Source organism: Dermacentor variabilis, chromosome 8 (assembly GCF_050947875.1).
Source record: "Dermacentor variabilis isolate Ectoservices chromosome 8, ASM5094787v1, whole genome shotgun sequence".
NCBI classification, from domain to species: domain Eukaryota; kingdom Metazoa; phylum Arthropoda; class Arachnida; order Ixodida; family Ixodidae; genus Dermacentor; species Dermacentor variabilis.
In genome coordinates this window covers 71,933,336-71,951,784 of record NC_134575.1, presented here as the reverse complement: position 1 = coordinate 71,951,784, position 18,449 = coordinate 71,933,336, and the positions used below count along the sequence as shown (strand labels likewise).

The 18,449-nt window shown below is 43.6% G+C and overlaps 1 long non-coding RNA gene across 1 annotated transcript in view; it reads right to left on the bottom strand.

Annotated features, from left to right (window-relative positions):
• Positions 1-18,449, bottom strand: part of LOC142590323 (uncharacterized) — a 246,836-nt gene that overhangs the window by 6,406 nt on the left and 221,981 nt on the right. The window contains exons 4-5 of the long non-coding RNA XR_012830073.1: positions 6,423-6,549; positions 2,485-2,596 (exon numbers count right to left, since the gene is read on the bottom strand). This is a non-coding gene — a long non-coding RNA (uncharacterized LOC142590323). The remainder of the gene's footprint in view (positions 1-2,484; positions 2,597-6,422; positions 6,550-18,449) is intronic.

The following is an 18,449-nucleotide window of genomic DNA, read 5'->3' as shown; positions in this document are numbered from 1 at the left end:
CCTCCTCTCTTCACAACACGCCAACCTGCTTCGTCCTCATACTCTGCTCTCATTAAAGCCGATAGTATTATTTTATTTCGCCTAATAACATATTTAGATATAAATATTTCATCAACTTCTCAAACATTATAATTAGAAGAAAAGTGTCAATAAGAAATTATAGATCAACATGGAAAACTCCCAATACTGCTTTCCTTTGCTCAGTACGTGCTTAGTGGAAGTGATTTTCCGAGCGTGAAAGAAGCCCGCGAATACTGGCAAAATTGCCGCGTGACTGTCCGCTCGAAGCTCTTTGCGTGTATTCGTGGGCTTCTTTCACGCTCGCAAAAATACTTTTATGCACCACGTATGGAGCAACAGAAAGCAGTATCGGGCGTTCTTGATGTTGCTCTGCAATTTTCTCATTGACACTTTTCAACTAATTTCGTTATTAGAGACGATGATTAACTAATGAATACTAATTGTGTAGTTAGGCGGAATTTGAAAAAAATCATCCGAGTATCTCCAAGCGACGGCAAACAACATTACCTCGATTTTGTCCAGCTACGTGGCATTTGCATATTGTTCAATCTTGGTGCATGATAGTTCACGCCCCGTACACTCACACATTTTACGACGTATCCCTGCCCTGTTTTAGCTGATTGCAAGCCGTGTCTGCAATTTTTCTAATTTCATTACCCCATGTTGACTGCACGCCGTTAATATCAGCTTTCATCCCGCGGCGTTTTCCTCGTAGTGCTTAGCACTGCGTACAAGCTGCGCGACACTGCACTGCATTCGGGATAGTGACAGGTAAGGAAGCCGGTTGTGAGGTCTCAAGGCCCAAGCACAAATTAACAGTCTTCATGCCAGTACTGTCGCTATCACACTATCGTCATCCACGTCACCGCCCTCTCGATGTGGTCGTCACGCACACGCTCGCGTTACGCACCCTATTACTCGGTCTACACAAACACGTTAATCTATTTGGCGAAAGTTCTCGAAACTCCAAACAATGCTGTATAGCAAGCGTTCTGCAAAATGGTTTGGATAACGCTGACTCAAGCGACGCACGAAATTGCATAATTTTTATCATATATTGTTGAGTTTGTATATAACACCGCTTAACAATAAAAGCATAATAGTGCATTTACATCTGTTTAATGACTATGATTGGCAAAGAAGTATGCAGATCCCTCGACCTGTGGAGATCTATGGTATGCAAAACATGTTGAGCATTCATTGCTATCGAGCAGTGTTTGGGCTCCGGGAAAGCGTTACCCGATGGACTGGACCATCTTTTGAAAGGCGAGCCACTGTTTATGCGTGAGTCTAGCACCTGTGTTAAGACAGGAGCAATACTACATGACGGCAACAGTTATGGCGTGGCCGCGAGCTAGGCGAGTGGTATAAGATTTATTGTACTCTGGAGAAGAAATATTGCAACTTGTTTCGTTAAGATTAGCTATACCGAATGCGCTACAAGGTCGCATAGCTTTGATGCACCGGTAGGTGCTACGAGGAAAGGATTGAGACTTGTCGGAAAAATTCCAAAGGCCGCTACACACAACAAAGACTGTCATAGCACAAGCTGCCCTAAAATAAGATCAGCGGAAACTGGAATGCTTTCGCTTTTATAAGCAACTTGATGCTGTGTGACGGGAGGCATTCGAAGGACTATTGTAAAGCTGGCTCTTAGGGGCGCATTCACTTCCTTCATTCGTGGCCTTCAAGAGCTCTAAGCACCCATCCGCGCTTTCAAGCGCACTTGCACTCATCGTGAATTATGCGCTTGTAAGGTGACGTTAGCCCTAGCACTATCAGAAAAATAGTTGGCCTTGGATTGACAGAAGCGTGTGTGTGAAAAGGCGAAAGGGTAGCCCAATTATTACAGAATTGACATGTTGTGCTCGAAGACTAGAGCTCATTCCAATGTCGGGTAAATATTTTCCTTTTCAAGGAGGCTTACACAATGGCACACCGAAACCTACCCGCTCACTGCGAAAAGCCTGTAATTAGTCAAAGAAGGCTTCGCCTTGAAAAGTTAAATTACACGGGAATGTTATCATTCAGGACCCTAGCATGGCACTAAGCTGGAAAGTTTGTAACACCGGCTGTTGTCATCTCTGAGTGAAAAGTTGTATACGGTGTCTGTTGAAATGAAAGAAGTGTTAGTGCTCTGGGCCTGTATTCAAATAAAGCTATTATGGTATATTTACTTTTCAGAGCTACTCCTACCCAGTACTGATGCTGGTTAATATTAGAGTCAATGCGAAGAGTACTTACGAAGGAAAAGCTTCGTAAGATCGACCCCAGATTCACTGCGCTAGGAGAAACCACGCAGTTATTACATCAACATATTTTCTTAGGACACAAACAAAGAAAGGGAATTTTATCGGAAGTCATATGCAGTTAGGTAAAAACGAGTATTTTGAGCAGTGCCTAAATGTGATGCTTACAAGCACGTGCATACTGTCCAAGAAACTACGCTTAGCAACTACTTACCCTGTGATTGAAACTGTCAGTCCATTCGTAGAACAAGAAATAAAGACACAGGGGTTTCGAATTTCCATACTTTGACCAGCTGGAATAAAGTATCCCAGAAAAAAGCACCCACCTAAAGAGAATCAAGGAACATTGTATTAGACTCCCTTTTATTGGAAATGTAAGCATCATCTTCAAGAATTTTCGTTATACCCGGTTTGTATGTATAGTACATAGAGACCTTGAGCTACCCTGTGCGGTTTCACGTAATTTATTATGTACATTGAATTGACATATATAGTGTCCCCTATACTGTGCCATGAGAAGTGAGACATCTAGTTGCGCCAAACATATTGCAGATCTGGTCATACTAAAGGTACCCATACTTATCAGTCCTGCCATAATGCATTCAACGGCGATATTACATCAAATTCTCGCAAAAAGCCATCAAAGAAGACTTCTGCGACAATTCCTCCTTTTATCTTAACAAGAATTCAGCCACTGCTGTAAGAAATGTAGCGCCCTTCAGCATGCTCAGCCAAAGAATTCCGCAGCCAACAAGACACGAATTCGTATCGGGATCAACATTGCTGAATAAGACTAGCTGAATGGAGTACACACATGCCCACATGCTCACATGCACTACATGCCTTAATAAAGCTACTTCGGGACAGCTGAAATTCGGGTTAGCTGGCCATTCATGATCGTCAAATAACAGCGCGTACAAAAACAAGAGAAGAACGGAGAAGCGACCTACACAGCACGGTGTATGTTTCTCTTACATTTGCCCTTTGTGTTTCGCACGCTGTTATTCACAAAACAAGTTCACAGTATTGAATGTCTGGTTGGACAATTCGCGACCTTGGCACCGATGCAATTTGCTGGTAGTCACCTGATACGGCTTAGAAATTAAATTGTTCCATCAGAGAAGGCTTTGTTGAGAGCACTGCAGGTGTTCGGGCTGGGGCTAGTTGGGCTGAAACGTTGGCTGTTTTCATCGCTAAATCAAGCAACATACGAAAGTCATAGAAGACATACCCTGTCCCATGGTATCATATAGCGAAATTGACAGGACTGCCAAGTCAAGTCTACAACTTACCTCAAGATAACCGTAAGCAACCGTAATTCTGAAGAGTAAGGTAACCCGAAATAATTATTTCTCGATTCAAGCTAAGAACGGACTGAAGCAGTACATTTAAGCAGTGAAAAGCCCATATATACGAGGATGTAGCATGACATTTGCAACCACAAGGTTACAACAAACAGCTGTTAGTTATATTGCAACTGTTGGTCATAAAAAGAGGCGTTAGAGTCTTTACTTTTCTTTTTTCATGGTGAAAGGTGGCAAGTCAACAGACAGCCCTTCGTGCTCGTCTGACGCGAATTCTCAATTACATTGATTATTATGCGTGACAAGCGCTTGCCTGCGTCGTGTTTTCGCAGTGCGTGTTTTTTATCTTTGAAAGAATGTCTACTCAACTATGTACCGGCTTTCTGTGAGCTTTTATATAGAAAAAATCACAAATTTTCTGAAATTACTCAAACATCTATCTAGCTTAATGGACAAATACAGCTCTTTCGTTTTTTTTTCTATTCGTGGTGGAGATATGTGGTATGCTTGCAGTCAAGGCTCCGCAAAAAGTAAATGACCAAGAAATTTCTCAGATGAGGTAATGTTTAGGAGAAGAAAGCCGCATTATCTTCTACAGAATTTTATGGCGGTTTTCCGTACTATTGCTTTGTCGAGTCGAACTCCTTAGATTAACAAGAGATATTCGCAGGAACAAGTACAGGAAGTCATCAACACTGGTCATAAGAGGAATGCCTCCCGCTGTACCTTTACAACGCGACCCATCTAACGTTATTATCATTATTTTGTCTCATGAACACAATGACTCACAAGAATACTGACAAGAATACTCATAATATTGCTTCCCGCGGGGTCATCTTTCGCACAGCAATCACTACATAGAGGGACGCCTACATGGACACTGCTTTACATCAATGCTATAACTTCACCGCAATACTTCTGTACGTCCTGCCTCGAAACATTCACGCGAACTTTACATACATACGTTGAGCAATACTACCGAGTGTGTAATTGCTGAATGTTCTTAGTTTCAATTTTCCTACGTCTCACATAACCATAGAATTATGAAAGAAAAGCTTATACAAAGCAAGACCAATATCTTATCGTCATAACATGAAGGTGCCGCAAAAGATTGAACACTAATTAAGAAGCCGTTCATGATTACATTCCAGTTGGCGACCTCCTTGTACATAGCTGGGAACATTTGCACTGAGCTTTTACGTATTTGTCAAAATTTTTAAGATGGCGCCATTCTCATGTCAAGTGCTGTGCTCCTGCAAAACAAACTATTCCAAAAACCTTGGGGGCTTTATCACCAGCATAATTTCCGGCCGTACGCTTACGTGTGCTTCTTCGAAGGTCCACATACAGCCACCCCCACTAAAGAGCGTTGGGTGCAACAACTTACACACAGGTACTCACTCGAGTTCGCTCATGATTCCACTCACGCTCAACTGTGCTTTCTCAATGTTCTTACACCCGTCTACTCACATACACGGGCCCTCTGTTGACACCCAAAGACTCAAGAGAATAATGATGTGAGTATAAGTCAATAAACTCGTGAGCATTGTGACTTATGATTGAGAGCTCATAAGAGCCTATTGTGTAAAAGGATAAGCTGCTGAATTTTTGAGACACAGTTTTTCTCGCACAGTGCAGGAGTCATATGATCGCAAGCAATCGTATGTTTTCGTGCAAGCACAACAAAATCTAAACGTTTCACTAGCACTACACGCCCTGCTCGGTATTTCAAGTGTGTATCACGGCGATATACCAGCAGATAACAGATGCAGAAAGTGACAAAATGGCGTGCACCAATCTGCACAGCTCAACTAGAGGGTTTATGTTGTGTTTGGCACTGAGACGATGCGAAAAAAAATTCTCGGAACAGAGGGGCGGGGGGGGGGGGTTGAATACCAATTTTTTAGAGTGAAACGAGTACGAATCGAATAATATCGAATATTTTTCCAATACCTTGCAAATCTTTTACTGTTTGCTCATCATTATGCTCAAATGATTTGAAACTGCCGGCACTGAAACTGCCGGCAGTTCAAAAAGTTTCCGTCATGACACTACAGCATTCTTCAATAAAATTCCAAAGCATTTGGAAACATTAAACAGATTGCTAGCAATCTCACAGCTCTTGGGAAAAATTGGAGGCCACGCATTGTCATATAAAATTTCTTAAGGTAAACTTGTGGAGCTACTACTTTCTGTTTACACCGACGCGACCAGACATGCGTGTAGCCTGCGGCGATGGCTAAGTGAAAATAAGCACCTCTTCTCTAGAACAAATTGTTGCGGCTAATGGTGCCATTGTTCTTAAGTTATGTTCCAACGAAGTGTATTCTGACTTAATCCGATGTAAAGGATGCAGGGACTGCATCTATATAGTACCAAATACTACCCACTATCGAATGCCCTGTCTAAGTGAGAGATTTTACAGCGAGTGATCGTGTTAAGGCGTGAAGTACGGCTGACTGGGCGACGCAGCGAGCTCTAGTACGTTATGTCCTCTGCGGATAGTATAAAATTTTGTGTTTTTTTGTGTAGGGTCGATGAAATAATGTCTGCGAAAACGATGCATGTTTTCAAGTATTCCTGTTTCACTCAATGCCTCATCGAAACATGATGACTATTCTAATTGAAGACTGAATGCAGTAGTGCAATACTCGATCTGTCATTCAAAAGTTCAAAATAGTCACTCACTCATAGCTCGCAAAGCGGAAAAGCCTGCATGGCAAAACCACAGCCTCTTCCGTCGCAAAGTAATATGGTCTTTTTTTTTTCAATCTTCAAAGTACGAATTATTGTATAATACAATACCCCGCCAACAGTGCCGTGCTTAAAGCTGTAACGATTTACTCACTTTCATGGTATCTCACAGGACAACGGATATCCGGGGTCCGCTGAGCAGATGAAATTTTCACTATTAGTACGAGCACCCCTACTAAGAGTTTCACCTTTATTTGATGCGCCTGGATTGTCTTCTGAACCTAAAGAAAGAGAGGTTATTGCTTAATATGTTTCTCATTTGAAAAAAAGAACATTGGTTCGGATGTGCGCAGCTTTTTCTAGTGGAAACTGCTTCATTTACACGAAAGTTGCAGACGTGTAATGGATAACTTATCTTCTGGTTGTTCACAAAAATGGGTTTTTTAAACTTATGTTAGCTTACTTAACATGATGCCAAGAAACCGTGCTATTGCCTTCATTAGCAGGAGGTGATGACAAAGGGAACATAGCATTTACGAATAAGAACTGTCGTGTTTAGTGCCGCGAGAACCTGTCATTGACGGTTTATAAACTAAGATCTGGAACAGAAAAATGCCGCTAGCAGTTTCGACCCAACATGGAACCATACGATGCCTTCTCAGCACAGACGAGTACATTGGACGTATAAGTAAATGTCTCAGACGCCGAAAATGAGGAATGGGCCTGTGCTAACTGTATTTACTGTATAGGCATAGCATATTGTACAAATGAAATTAAACTGTGGCATTCTGCACATGAAACAATTCGGCGTAACCATCCTGACAATGTATGTTGACAGTAATGCACTTAGAATTGGAGCAATATGCGGCAATAAATATATTTGATTCATTCAAATGCCTTGTGTATGCGGCGTGTCCTTCAGTGGGACTCGAATATTCGACTAATCGTTAAGAAACAATACAGAATTCTGCTCATGAAACACGCAGATGAGGTGATTAAAGCAGTTCTAATACAGCGCACGGGGTTGTAGCCTAATTATGTGCGTAACAACGCCAGCGTTCCATTGCACCTATGTCTTAAAGTGTGACGCCTGCGTGAAGAAATGCCCTTTAAATGCAGGCGTCCAAAAGTTTCATGTATGGATAACTATGACGGTATTTTTGGCCGCTTCAACCTCTAAGACTGATGGTTATAAGAGCATTGGATAAAATCAAAAGAAACTAAAGCTCTGCGTAAAAGGCACTTTTTTACGTTGTTGTTATTTGGATGAACATTTATTTGTCGTCCAATACATGCCAAAAACAAACACACATATCGCTGATACTTGTGCACATCGATGCGTCCCTATGCCTTTCCATATTATAAAAGCACTTCTTGTTGGGCTAGTTGGTAGCTGTTCATTATAAGATATGAAGACGCCAAATAAAGAGACACACACAAGAGAAGAGAACGGAACAGGGCGCCCTGTCCCGTTCTCTTCTCTTGTGTGTGTCTGTTTCTTTGGCGTCTTCATATCTTACAACGAGCCTTTCCATATCCTTGAACCAACATCCAGAGTAGCCCACTAGGCCGCCACTCAGGCATACATCGACATCTTTTACTAAAAACAGCCAATCTCTGCACTCTCAAGCCCGGTTCGTAGATGGCAACTGCCCTCAACGACTTGAACCGCTACGCAAAACTTGATTTCTTTTATTTTTGCCGAAGCTGAAGAAACGGCTGCTGTCTTTGCACTAACAGTGTACTAAAATTATGATGCTGCAGTCGTCCTTGCGGGCGAACGCTACAAGACCTTTATTACGAAAAAAAAAGCGTTGTACACTGGCGGCATCATGCTGAAAAACCGACTTCTGTTTTTGCTTAAGGTGACAACTATCCTTCTGGATCATGTTCTTGCGTCGACGTCTTGCTTCCGAGAAGGACCGCATTTCGAGCTGCTGCGCAGCTTCGAGCCGCGCGTCGATGCACGTGGACTGCTTCTGGGTATCGATTACCTGAATGATTCGTTCCTCACTGCACTAATTTGCAAGCCGATATCAGTGACCTCACTCCACGTGACTGAGGGCGCCTGCATAAAAGGAGGCGCCGGACCGTGTTTCGACAGAATGGCTTGCAGCAGCAATGCTGGCATCATGCCGAAAAACACATTCATTTATGCTCCATTTGGTGTCTATCTTCCTGGTAACTGCTACCGTAGCGATGACCGCTTTCTGCTGGTGTTGTGCTGCCTGCTGCGTATCAGGTGCTTTCTTAGTTGACACCAACGCGTCCCATTGCCGCATTAGAAACAAAAACAGAGATTGACAAAACAAGCCACCCTATTCGTCGCTGAAGAACCTCAGTATCAGCTGCCGAAGTGTTGTAAATAAGGCTGTTGAATTGGAGGGGCTTCTACTTTCAAAGGATCCTGGTATAGCCATTCTATGAGAGACATGGTTGACAGATTCAATCTATGACAGCGAAATCGTTTCACCTGGCTCCAGTGCGTATACAAAAGACTGCGGTTCAAAGGGAGGTGGTGTGTGAATTCTGTTTAAGTAAACGATAAACCTAATCAAAATGCCTGATGCATCTAACGCTGAATGCATCTTTTGCAAAGTCAATCATGATAACATTAGATGTGTTTTGGGAACTATGTACAGGCCTCCGGGTTCATCCATCGATATAATTTAAAAATTATATGGCAAGAAATGTGAAGCCTGGTGATTAGATTAAACTAGCAGGAGACTTTATTCTGCTAACTGTTAATTGGTTGACGATGTCGCACATTAGTCAGTCTGAGGGCTTTTTCAGAGGCAATGATAGACATCGCTTTTAAGTACGACCAATCAGTTGATTGTTATAGAAGGATCCCAGGGTAGTTCCCAATAAATTCTAGATCTCTTCTTTATTTCAGGGAGTATTGCGCATGAACGTTTTTGTGACACGGTCCCCGGTATTTGCGATCACTTTTCTGTTCTGTTAACCCTATCAGATGTTTCTGTCAACGAAAAACACAACGTGTCTACTTTTCGCAACTTTTGTAAAGCTGATGACGAATCAATACTTCACATGCTTTCTTTTCATTTTGATGAGATTGCTAATAATACTGATAGTGCGACCATTCTGTGAGCCAAGATTAAAGGCATTGTAAATGAAAGCATCGCATGTGTTGTGCCAACTATATTTAAGAAACCTAGAACTAAGGACCCGTGGATATCTAGGGAGACCTTGAAATTGAGAAAGCAAGTAAAAACATTAAAAAAGAAAAGGAAGAGTTTTCTATTGATTTCGGTTATAAAAGACTGTTGAATTAACATCTCAGATTGAAATGCAGGTGACTTCAGATAAACGCCGTTACTTTGGTGTGTTATTACTCAATTTCATAACTACCTCACAAGACAAGTTTCGGAGAACAATTTCCCCGAAGTCCAGTGAATGTAAAATTTTTTATGATAATGGCAAAGAATCGAATGATCCAGAGTCCACTGCGAACCTTTTAATTAACACTTTAAATCAGTTTACACAAAAGATAATGCTATCTTGCCAACTCTCTGTCTCCTTATCCGCTATTTCAGATGTTGTTATCTTAGAGAGTGACATATTAAACATGTTATTAAAACTTGATACAAAAGTATGGCTTGGGCCTGATCGCATCCCTAATGCGTTTTTAAAAAGATATGCAGAATAGTCTCGTAGTTATTTATGTTTTATTTCGCAAATAATTACACGAGGGTGAACAACCACACAACTGGGTAACTGCCAAAACAAAACCAATACATAAATATGGAAACAAGTAATCGGTCCTTTGTAGTTTCTGTTGTTTAATATTGATATTTTGACAGAAATTCATGAGAAGGTCAAGCTTTATGCATATGGTTGTGTTTGATACTATGAAGGTAACCGCACATCTGGTCAGTTGCTGTCAATGAGGCATTTCATAAGGTAGCCTCCTGGTGCGAAGAATGGCTAGTGGTTAATAACTTTGATAAAACTGACTTCATGACGATTAGTCATAAGAAAATTCCTTTAGGTACAACGTTAAGGATATATTTCAGTAGAACACGTTGTGAGGCTAGTCGGTTCATAGGTTTCAAACGATGAATCGCCAATAGAAACAATATACCCATGAAGAAACGAACAATAACAGGACAAGGCGCTTTATTAACTGGATAACCGCGTTGCCCTGTTATTGTTTGTTTCTTCAATTGTGTGTTGGCTTTGTTGGCGCTTCATATTTTGGAGAGAGAGAGAGAGAAATAACTTTTATTTATATAGCCGGCAGATTCGTGGGGGGGCCAACCCCGCCTAGATGGCGGCCAGAAGCCCTTGAGCTCTAGCGGCATCCTCGGCCTGCTGGACAGCCAAAAGTTGGTCTTCGGGGGCCGAGCTGAGCAACACGGTCTCCCACTGCTTCCTATCCTGAATTTTTTGGCCCTGTCGGGGCGCCCGAGGGCAAGCCCAGATAATGTGATCCAGGTCCGCCCTTTCCTGACAAAGTTTACAATTGGCCGAATATTGGTCTGGGTAATAATGATTGTAAGTCACCGGATTCGGATATGTATTTGTTTGAAGGAGGCGCCATGCCACCGCCTGCTGCTTATTAAGTGATGGGTGTGCGGGAGTAAAACGCACCCTCGAATTTAATTTTTTCTGAAGTAACTGAATATAAGTACCTGGAGTTTTATATAACGAATGATCTGAGCTGGAACATGCACATAACACATATAACAACAAATGCGAATTATAAACTTTTTTTCTTTGGCGTGCTCTCAAGCTTCTTATAAACACAAATAAAACAAGTACAGATCAATTGTATTACCAGTATTAGGTCATGCCGTGATCATATGGGACCCTTTTACTACGTCGAATATTAACAAACTAGAAGAAAGTGTAAAGGCGAGCGGCGCGTTTAAGATACAACTCTTTTTCAGGGACTTCAATTACGGACCTTTTAAACAGAGCTCAACTTGCGCCATTATCTTTAAGATAACGTTGTTCAATGCTTAAGTTCTTATATCAGTTGATTAATGACCATTATAAAAGTGAAATGGCTGACATTATCCCCCTTTTTCTTCTGGTTACTCAAATACGCGTAAGCACGACCTTAATATAACCCGTTTCCGCACACGCAATAATTGCTTTAATTATTCACTCTTTCTTAGTGCCATAAGTGACTGGAATTAGATAATTAATGCAATTTTTCAGCACCCTCGTTGCCATTGTTTTCCTCACAGTTAGAATATGAACTTACCAAATGAATTCTGTTGAAGTGAACTGTTCCTATACTTTATACTTGTATCCTACTGTCACTAGTTTCCTCTGAACGAAAGTGCTAAATACTCCAAAACGCCCCCCCTCCTCATAAAGTAAGCATTGATGCTTTTACGGTATCGATGTTTCTTGTGCATCGATAGCTTATATCTATCGTACCTATTGTATAACCTGTATCTACTATATTTTTAAGTATGCGTCATTCTTTTGTTTTTAATGATATCATTAGTACCACCCTGCTAAAATCACCGAAATGTGTTGCAGTATATCTAAGCAAATAAAAATACACCTTCATCCGCTCGCTTCGCTCCCTCTTCCGTGGTGACCCTGAGCGTTCTAGTGCATTTACTCGCTGCTGCTGAATTTGGCGAGATTTGCTTTGCCACGAAGTTGTTTAGAGTGAAAAGCTTGCATCAGTGCTTCCCATTGCAAAATCAGCTGTATTTACAACACTTGTATTTAGAGTAGGACATTATTTAAACAGTAATGAAATTGTCAATTGGGCTTGCTAGATCGGAGCCGTTCTACGAGACGCTATCGTGCCACCCTCCCTCCCGCGTCGGCTGTCCTCACCGTCAAGACTTCATCCTCCGCGGCGAACGCCTTGTCACCATGTGCTAAGCTTGACAAGACAGCGCGCTCTGCACTTAACCAAGAATGTCTCTCCAGCCCCTCACGAGAATAGTAGGCCTGGTCAGTACTATAGCCTTCCAGAGTGCCACATTAGGACGCTGAAGGCACATCTGGGGAGAGTTGCTCCGGCCTGTGATCTACATCCATTGTTTCCAAGCGAAGCTTGGATTGGCTCACAAGTGGCGTTGACCTGCTCACGCAAAGCAAATGAAAGGAAATCCCGGTTGCTCCCAGAGAAGGTGCGGGAGGGCGGTTTGATCAGTTGGCAGCCGCGCCGGCGACGGAGAGTGAGGCATTAGTAAGGATTCAAGCTGCATAGGCGCGCGCTCGCGCCACGTACGCAACCAACAGAGCCGTTTTGCTTCCGCCGGGGAGTGAAAGGGCAGGAAAGGGTATCGGGCGCACCGCACCGGCCACGAAACACCTGCCGGTTTCGTTTTAAAACGCGCACGCGTTCCTAGCACTAGCTAGCAAGCGTTACGCCGGCTGCGCTAATCGGCGTTTCTTTTTTCGTTTATTTTCTTCTGCTGGATAACCACGGGCACAGAGTGCGGAATAGTTTCATTATTTAGAAAAAATAATTGCGAACAATCTTTACAAGCCTCTATCGTATCTGTTCCAAGTGCCATTTCATAAAGTAGACACAAAATACCTTGTAAATAAGGAAATGTTTGTTTTGTTCCATATAAACGCTCGTTCCGGGCTTTTTGTGTGTTTATCCAACATCGTGGCGCCAGTAGTAGCAGCAGCAGTAGTTCTCGTACGAAGCTACATCGGACGGCATCAGCTTAAAAATAAATTACAGTCATGGGTCATTTTGGTGTTTCGACCTCATAGAAATACTGCGTATAGAGGAGAAGCGTGCGAAAGCTGTGAATGCGCAGCATTACAAACCAAAGCAATTCGCTTCTACTTATACATGGCGTAGAGAATAGTCGACTTATCCGAAACCAATACCACAAAATATGAAAACGTCTGATTTCCAAGCACTCCCCATTCCCAGGCATTATTTACTGCACTTTAGGAACTCGGGCGACTGCGCGTGTCCAGAACAACTTGGTCTCAGCAGACGCGATGGTACGCTACATACACAGAAGTCGCCACAACATTGGCTCTCAGCGGGACCACGCTAGACGCTCGTTGAATGCCTTCTCCTCGCACTCAAGACAAATGTGTGGGCGCAAAGAGTGTTTTCAGTATTTCCGAAGACATGATTTTCTAGTTCTGGGTTTTTTCAGCTTATCGGCATAATCTCTTGCGCGTTCTGCCGGCACAAACAACCCCCTCCCATGTTGCCACTCCAGGCAGTCGCTCGTGGCGTTTTAAACAAGCGGGCCGCTAGAAAGCATCACAAACTTGTCTCGCTAAGATTTATTACACGCCAAACTATATTTGTCACCACGGCCGAGCTGCTCTTCGCTAACTGTGTCACAACGCCGGGCGCGGCCACTGGGCTTGAATAGTACCCAAAAAATAGCGAAATTACTTACGATAACGTTGGCGGCCCGAGAAAGCGCCAAAACTTGTCCCAATAAGATTCACTACACGCGAAACTGCGCCACACGGCCCAGCTGCTCATAGAAAGCGTCGCAAACATCTGCCAGTACAAGTTATTAACTCATTAACTCAAATTAATTACACCAGGACGGCCGAGCTGTTTTTCGCTAACGGCGTCACAAGTCTCGATTCCGTGCCGTAAAAGCTAAAATTGCGTGAAATGTGTAGCATACTGTCAAACCAAATTTCTCACCTTGCCTTAGTCCAATAGTGCAGTGGTGCCGTGTCGAAATGCAAAGGGACGCAAGAATACGCCGGGAGCCCAGGAAATCAGGCTACATCCAAAAAATACAGACGGGTCGCCGAACAGGCGGACGTTCACTTGCGCGACCGGCGTCGCTCGCTTCGATGGAGTGTCTGGCGCATGACGCATGCATACGGTCTGGCGTGCCGCTAGCTTGTTGCTAGGTAACGCAAGAAAAATAAGTCGCAAAGCATAAATTCATTTCTACGCAAAACTTTTTTTAGTTTTAGTGGCAAAGAATAAAAAATAAAGCGTTGTCTAACTTCATTTCACATTCTTTTTTTTCCCGATCCCCGCATAAGCTAACGGATGCGATTAACACTAGGCGTGACGCGTTTCCTGTTCCCAGTTCTTTTCTGAGTGTCCACTCATGTTGAATTTCTTTCTCTATACGACCGGCTTCGTTTCCGTTCAGTTCTGTCTCAGAAAACGGATGGGACGGTCACGCGTTGCGCATTCCCCCGAGGAACGGGCAGCGTTCGACTAGTGATGGCGAGAACTCGCCCGTGAAAGGGCTCGCATCGGCGCGCCGATCCAGCCGTTAGAGGCACCCGAGCCCAGGCAATCAGGCAGCGACAAGAAGAAGATTCCGAGCTGAAGGAGCGAGAAGCAGAAGCAATCGGGCACCGTTGCCTTTGGGGTTACATAGCCGTGATCAGTGTCAGGTGCGCGCTTACGTCCATTTTCCGGTAGGGGAAGGGTTGGTCATTTCTTGGGTTACCCGTTGGCCAGTGTCACAAAGCAGGCCTCATATGACCAGAGCCTTCATTGCATATAAGGTGTTTTCATATTTTTGCAGGATTTGGCTACTCGTTTTCTATATACGCAGCAACAGGCCTACTTAAACAACTTTCCTCAGCACTTCAGTATTTCGCAGTATGTTAGGAGTTACATATAATTATTAAAAGCAAGAAACACCACATTTTTTTCTTGCTATATCGCGACTATACTTTCACTAATCTGTCGAGTGGTCGCGGCTATAAGCTGTGTAGGATCAGAAACCTCATAGAAATAAAAAGAACAAGACATCTTGTATTGAATGCACCAATGTAAAAATTATTGGTTTAGAACTTCCAATACTTATGCAAACTGCTCAACAAGCGTCAAAAACATCAAAATCAATCTGTGAGCTGGTTCCCCTTTAGACACTTACTTTTTTTATTGCGATAGAAATTATACGGTCACCCAAGTCTCATTTTTGCCGTCGGCCCTCCGGTGCCGCTCCAAATAAAGTACAAGTGCTAGGAGAACGAGCGGCCCGCACGACCCCATGTTAACGGTCACGTGATGTGCGGCGGGTTCGCGGGCAAGCCCACGAGGGCGAACTGAAAAGAACAGTGACTTGATGCACGCTGTCTTCCATTGCACCAAATGTTGTAGGACAGGTGAATGAATCCGCGCTGCCCCACATTTAGGCTATAAGAGCAGAGCGCACGTCTGCATCTTTAGCGCAGCCGTTGGCGCGTGCGTGTGCTAGCGCATACGCTGCCCGCACGCCGCTTGCTGGAAGCGTAGCTGGTGCTGCCGCGAGGCAACGGGCAAGCCGAGATGGGTGCATTGAACAGCTTGCCAGGCGCCGAGTTTTCGAGATCATGTAATCTGAGTTTTAGAGACATCGCTCAAATGAAGTGGGGAACTCCAGCGGCAGTACGAAACGTCAGCTTTGGGAGAAGCGTGCAAACTTTGCGGGACCAGCGGTTGTCATTACGTCATCGTTGGGACAGTGAGTGCTCAGGGTGATTGAGTGACATGCGTTCGTGTTTTTCTGCGTAAGTGCCACACCGTGCTTGTTTATTAATGAAGAAAAGGTTTTATGCAATGTAGATGGTTCGCAGAATTATTATGAATCATCGAATATTCTTTTAATTGTATAACATATTGATATAGAGAACAGTGCTTTGCCTTTCTAGCGAAACAGACATATTCTATTTTGTACAATATGACCTGCCAATGAAATTTCTCCCGAAAACGCACTCAGCGGGTGGGTGGAATGGGCAGTCCCGGTCTCACATATAAGGCCAATCTGGGCACCAAATATTTTGTTATGAAAGCTTTTATGCCACCGAATAATAGCGAAATTGAAGAAATTAAATCGCAAGAATGCTGCGAGTATATAGATATAGCAAGATTGCGTCGTTGTGAATTATTTATTTGTGCAGAGGACACAGCTGCCGAATGAATTAGGAAGCCTACGCTGTTTGGTTGATGTAAGCATCACAAGATTTCATGTCTAGCGCTTCTATTGGCGTTACCGCGGCCGTGTGGCAAGGAACCGATTATTCCAAATGGTTCGCGTGCCCCTGAAGCCTAATACTCCAGAAAAAGCGGAGGCGTGAGCTTCACAATAAGATGAACGCATTGTCCGGGTTTCAGGCGGCTACCCAGACTACGTTTCACAATGGCCTTTTGTTCACACTTCTCGCAGCCGCTGTGATCGTGCCTTTGTAACTGCCGCGTGGCCAACCCGATTGCAATGGCGTTGGGAGCAGGGGAGTTTTCTATGATGGAAATTGCAGTCTGCACAGCGTAAATGTACATATTCTCCCTTCATTAGCACGAATGATTTTTCTGTTGCTCACCCTACCAATTCTCCGGCTGCGCTATTAACCACGGTGAGACACTCTTGTGGCCTTGCCCGGTAATTGGAGACGGGCATATGGGTTCCGGAAGGATTCGACGTTGTACAGCTCTGTCGAGGGCTACCCAGAAGTTTAACATATACCATCTACAGGCGTTTGTCATAAAGAGCAATCTTTATCTGCACGCTTTGTTGCCAAGGAAAGAAGGAAGGTTTGTGGGCGCAACAGTACGCACGCTCAGACTAAAACCATGTTAAGCAATTGGATCTGTCTTTCAGCGCCTATACAATTGTGTCACATTAAAGAAGGTTGAGAGAAATGCTGTCAGGCATATTAAAGGCGTCAGCTTGAACAAGTTTTCTGGTTTGCTAGATAAACTTCGAGGCATCGGCCTTCAGGTATTTTTTGCTGCTAAGACGCAGAATGTCGATTCCACATTAAAAATCATTGTTTCTTAAAACGCATTCTAGCAGAAAGAACGCACTCTTATCTCTGAGAGATATGACAAAAGTTCGTAATATAAACCTCCCGTTTTTAATAGCAGTTTGAAAGAAGTTTCGCACTTTTTAGCTGACAATGCGGAAGATGGTTATATGGTATCTTAGCTTTACATAAAATATCCGTAATATTCCTCATCGCTTGAGGAGCTGCTTGCGAGCAGAAATGTATTGATGAGCAAAGTTCGGCGTCCTTACAAGATGCGTCCAATTCCAGTGTCTATGGCTTCATGAAGCTTTTAACTATGCACTTTCCATGCGCATTTGTGTGCTGGGACGACGTGGACTACATGCAAGGAATGGCGACCCCATCAGTGCTTGCTTGGCACTACCACTCTGCAGGCTCTGTAACTATCCTGCCGACCTACATCACTATATCTGGACATGCCAACAGATCGCGCGCACCCACAAACATGGCACCCACCCTGCACTCACTTCTGGTGATCAGTGCGAGGCCATGCTGCTCAGTAGCGACCCGGAGGATCAGCTGTGGGTCGTCCGGATGGCCGCTCACGTCGCCAGACTACACACACACACACACACACATATATATATATATGTATGGTTGTGCGTGTGTGCAAAGAGTGGCCGCCGTAAAAGGGAGGGGGGCGAAATGGGCCGTCTCCCGCCACTCTGGGTGCCTTTGACCCCATCAAGCACGGAATAAAGGTTATTTCTCTCTCTGCCTTCTCAGTAACCTACTCATGGCGCCAAGTCACAAGGCTCTGTCACGTGGTATCATGAGTAGTCTATTTCTTGCGCCGTGGAATATATGCGCGCACGTGTAAGAAAATATATAATGCCGTTATTTAGAGCTGATATGTGCTTTCATTATTCCTTTCCGTTTATTTATTTTGAGCTACTTTACTATTCTTACGTGTATGTTCTATATTTCTAATATGCACTTGGTCCGTGTCTGCACAAATAGTATTTATGTGCTCATCTGCGAACCGGTACCTCATTGTGCTGACGAATGAAAAAAAAAGAACTAAATCTCATGCGATTGTTGCGGTTAACGTGAGAATACCATAAGCGCAAGAGAACATAGCTTACGCATTAACATACCGCTGATAAACGTAATGAATTGCTAATCGAGTAAAACCTTCCGCAGCTATTCAGGTAAATTGAGAGCCCTGAATCATTCTTGTGTCCGAACAAGAACTTCTGAGTGGAGCACACTTGTAGAGTTGTTTAGTAAATTCTTAAGCGGATACTGTCGAAACAGCCACAAATAATAATGTAAAAAAGCACCTTGGTTACACAACAAGGTGCCCTAGCCTGAAGCACTCAAATCGCTGCCTGGTACTGACAATGTGGTACTCCGTACTATAAACGAATGAGCAGTCAAAGCAGCTGTCTGAAATGCAGTACGAGCCTCACACTCTGGGTTCATGCATGGTTTGCAGAGAACTATCGTG